Source organism: Hyposmocoma kahamanoa, unplaced genomic scaffold (assembly GCF_003589595.1).
Source record: "Hyposmocoma kahamanoa isolate Upper Pololo Valley unplaced genomic scaffold, ASM358959v1 93, whole genome shotgun sequence".
NCBI classification, from domain to species: Eukaryota; Metazoa; Arthropoda; class Insecta; order Lepidoptera; family Cosmopterigidae; genus Hyposmocoma; species Hyposmocoma kahamanoa.
In genome coordinates this window covers 19,387,468-19,392,255 of record NW_020654810.1, presented here as the reverse complement: position 1 = coordinate 19,392,255, position 4,788 = coordinate 19,387,468, and the positions used below count along the sequence as shown (strand labels likewise).

At 33.9% G+C, this 4,788-nt stretch overlaps 1 protein-coding gene across 1 annotated transcript in view; it reads left to right on the top strand.

Annotated features, from left to right (window-relative positions):
- LOC113237660 (nitric oxide synthase-like protein) overlaps nt 1-4,788 on the top strand; it is a 196,305-nt gene that overhangs the window by 172,599 nt on the left and 18,918 nt on the right. The window lies entirely within an intron of this gene.

Below are 4,788 nucleotides of genomic sequence, written 5' to 3'. Positions count from 1 at the left end.
CGGAACATATAAACTTGCATAACTTATCTGCGTTAACATTTAAAAAGAAAGCGAAAGAGAAATTGTTATCACAAATCACAGATAATTAAGCGTTGTATTCTGATTTTGATATATCTATACATGTAAGTGTATTTTATAATGTATGATAGGTAAGATAGGCATAGGTATGTTGCGAAACATGACTGTGAGTGTGTCTCCGCCAATAAACTACTCTGCAGTTTGGCGGAATAAATATTACATACAGAATAAAGAAACATTATTTTACATTGTTGGAATGCTTAGCGTAAATTTTTCAAAGTCATACAAGAAACTTGTTTTTATAACGAATAATCATTTATTTATTTCGGATAATTCTTCATAATAATACACATTGAATTATATTATATTGATAATAATCTTTAGTAACTATAATTTTAATTAAATATCAAGTTATATTATGGTGCTTGTATCAATGATCGACATTTTAAGGGAAATATGTCTTTAAATTATGTATAACTTTTTTCTTCTTAAACATATATCAGTTATTAATTTACTTGACAGATACAATCTTCAAGAATATTTATACCGCAGTATCTTCCATAAAAGAGCTCTTATAATTCTAAAGAAACGTAAACTAGAATTTCTCTAAAACTCCAGTAAAGAACACCAAAAATCCACTAAGTAATTAACCAGTAATCAACACTCACCAATAATGAATACCCAGTAATTGACACTTATTAATAAGAAACGGGTTACTATGATAGAACATTTCGTCCTAAATGGTATTAGACATGAATTTAAAAACAGATGTCGAACACTGTTGCTTGTGAGTCACTAGCGCCACCACCTTATATGAAATAATAATAAGTACCAGCAAATTAATATAACCTAATCATGAACATGAACGAACTAGTCATGCGCCTAGTGGTAAGCGTTTTCTGTCAGTAATAATTGCAGTGCCACTAAGAGCTTTAAATCGCAAAGATTTGAGGGGCTCTGCCACTACGCCCGTCACCCTGATACATAGGTTGATCTTGTGATAGAGTTCGACTAGTGAAGTACTGCCAATTAATCTATGGGCCTCATAAAAAAACTCATAGTCACTCAACGAGCTATGGAGCGAGCAATACTCGGTATTTCTCTACGTGATCGAATGAGAAATGAGGAGATCCGTAGAAGAACGAAAGTCACCGACATAGCTCGAAGGATTAGCCAGTTGAAGTGGCAGTGGGCAGGGCACATAGCTCGCAGAATTGACAGCCTTTGGGGAAGAAAGGTTCTCGAATGGAGATCCGGAACGACGGATGATAGATGGACGGATGACCTGGTAAGGCCGGTGGTTGACCGACGGATGCACGTCGCGTCCGATCGCCTAGTCTAGAAATCTTTGGGGAAGGTCATGTTCAGCAGTGGACGTTTTCCGGCTGGTATGTTGGTGATGATGTTGAATATTGTATTACATAGTTTTGTTTTTTGTGCACGTAAGACCGTTATTTTAGTTATTTTGTCCCGTATTTAGGTCTGCAGGAAGAGAAATTCTTATAGAAATAAGCAGTACCTTTTGTTTGTCTGTTTTTTTTCCTGTTTTTCCTGTGCAATATATAATATAATAATAATAATAACCTTGCAGGATTATATTACTAACATCATAAACACAACTTTTGTACCATAACTTTATGCAAAATATAATTAATGTATCAAAAATAAACCTTTAAATTTTTTTGTACTATCGACTTTTTAGTTCTGTATTTCGTAGTAAGTTCAAATAGGCAAATGTCCTCCTCATCTATCCCCACTCACATCCTGCGTTTTGCACAGTGTTGTCATCACCGTTTCGAGCGGTTTATTTAAATATTTTAATTTTTGTATGTAAGTAAAATCTGATGAATTATTACAAACACAATACAATACAAAATGGTTTATTTCTGTCAGAAAGGTCTATGAGTAGTTACATTTCATGTTTATTAACAAGTTCCTCAGTGAGAGCTCCAGCTCTTACTAGAACAGACTCCAGGCTGTACTAGGGTGGGGGCTTATGTTACAGATCACCAAGCTCACTCCCTCTACGTGTATAAAGAACGTAGCATTATTTAAAATATATATATATGATCATATTACAAAATAAAGCGTAACATATAACAAGAAACAATGTATGTGTGCTCTTGTGTGAGTGCGTGCGCGAGTGTGTGTGTCTGAGCAAGTATAAGTGAGTATGTGTGCGTGTGTGCGTGTGTGCGTGTGTATGTATGTGTGTGTGTGATTTCAACCTAATCCAGTACGGTAAGTAGTTTTTCAGTCGAGTGTGAACAGCCAGTTACTAATAACTTTCTTACATTCCGCTCTGCACACTGAATATTAAGAACACTGTTAATCTTAAATGTCAGGGAACAATAGTTGTTGTTTACGATGTTAGTAATATAGTCCTGCCAAGTTGTTAGTATTTAGAAATTGTTACGTATTGTCACACGATTATGTTCGATTGTGTATTATTTTCAATTACACATAAATATAAACTATGCAGTAGCCTGCGGGACTTGTCACTGAAAACTCACGGTACAGGTTAACACAATTTGAAATAATACATTATGTGTGTGACGATATACATTAATTTCGTTCCCGCATTAAGCACGTTAAAATATTTCTGAAGCATCTAGAATGTAGCGGATGGAGATCTAGTGCCTCGGTCTGTATATAAAGTAGTTACAGACACGTTCTATTTTACACTGCCTCCGTATAAATGGAAAATACAAAAGGTTCGGAATGACATATGAAATTGCAACGAACTTTAATACTATCTAAGCTGCATTAAATGAGTTACCTACTAAAAAATAAACACATAATATACAGAAAACATTAATCAATCATATTCAGCAAACAGTCCATGTTTTCAACAGTTTAACATTCACACATACATTATTGACATTAGTGGATATAAATAACTAATAATCGCGATACGTGTCCAAGAGACCCAAGTCGCGCGCGGGGCGCATCTTTTTCTTGAATTTTTAACCGACATCAAAAAAGAAGGAGGTTCTCAATTCGACTGTATATTCTTTTTTCCTCCTTTTTTTGTATGTGTGTTCCGCGATGACGCCCGGCATCTGTGAGCCGATTTTGATGATTCTTTTTCAGTGGGAAACCTCTAAGAGTGGCAAAGTAGGGGATGAATCCGGTTTCGCGCATTTTTTTCCGGTAACTGATTTCATTAAACCTTGGCAAATAGATGTAATGCCACAAACTTTTGAGGTCGACTTTTTATAGTACCCTGTACTGAGATAATTAACACTCATAGCAGTGTAGCAGCTTTAGGGCCATTTGATTAGCAGGTTCTGAAGTGTCATGAAGCTACATGCTTCCGTGCGAGCACTACTACTTCCTAAAGCATAATTGTGGTGTTCCATATTATGACGGGCTATGACAGAATAATAGCGAGGGCAATTTAATTGGCATAGTCCTCAGAGGCTGGGTCATTGACCCTTTTCACATGCTCCTTTTTTACTTTTTATGCTTCTTTTTTATTGTTAATTTTAATTGAATTTATTTTAATTATGTTTTTTGTTTTATTCGAAATTTACGCATGTCAAAAAAAGCCTATTTTATTATTATTTTTATTTTGTTCTTTTATTTTAATTAATAATAAATAATAACCAACCTATTATGACACCTATAATCTTATAAAAAAGAGATACTTAAAAAATATCTGCACAACGTATATCCTTTCACGACCTACGATAGAAGTTCAAAAATATTCATTTCGACTTCTTTTGATTTCTGTGGCATAGGAATCAGAATTTACTTTCACGCGTAGATATTATATTATATATTATATATTATATATTATATATTATATATTATATATTATATATTATATATTATATATTATATATTATATATTATATATTATATATTATATATTATGTATTATATATTATATATTATATATTATACATTGTAGGTATCATAAAATTATAGGAAAAATTTACCTCGCGTCATGAGTTTTACTTTGAAATTTAAAAACCCTGTTGTATTTCGTTGTCGAATTACAATCGTGCATAGAATAGTCGTGCACCACTATTAAAAACATTCATTATTATAAAGATTTTCGTAGAACTCACTCAACATATTAAAAAATTTTTGAAATCACGCACACGTCAACCCTTAGCGCTCGACCCACAAACTCAGCGCGTTCACTCGCAGTGGCTCGCGCCCCCCGACCCCCCTCGAGTACGCCTTTGTCGCTCTGCGCAAGTACATTCATTGCGCAACTGCGGGTTGTGAAATTGTGCCACTCTCTACAATTCTGTTCACAAATGTCTTAGTAATTGCCTAACATACACACAAAAAAATAATTGAATTTAAATTCTCTTCCTTTTTCTGAAGTCGGTTGAAAACAATAGGTATAATGCGTTTTTTTTAATTTCTAAATTCGTAACCTTTCAAGCCAGGTGTACATCAAAATGTACATAACAAGAGCAGTGATTAAGACCCAGAAATAACTATTATTCTTATGATAACTTAAATGCCCAGTGTAAATTATAGTGAAAATATTGCATTCAAATTTAGCGCTTGATATTTTAAATGACCATAGAGTATCTAGACAAGTACGTTTTTTATACAAACTGGGGGGCCTGAAGCATGTAATTGTTTACCTGACAGCAGATTGCGCTATACGTCGCACTTGCCGGCAAGTGCATTTCGTGTAGATTAATTACTTAGTTTTATGTTAGACTCGTACACACATCAAAAAAAGTTTGCGATCAACAGCATAAGCTCCTATAATTCTTTAAATTTAACTTTATCAAGAAAAAA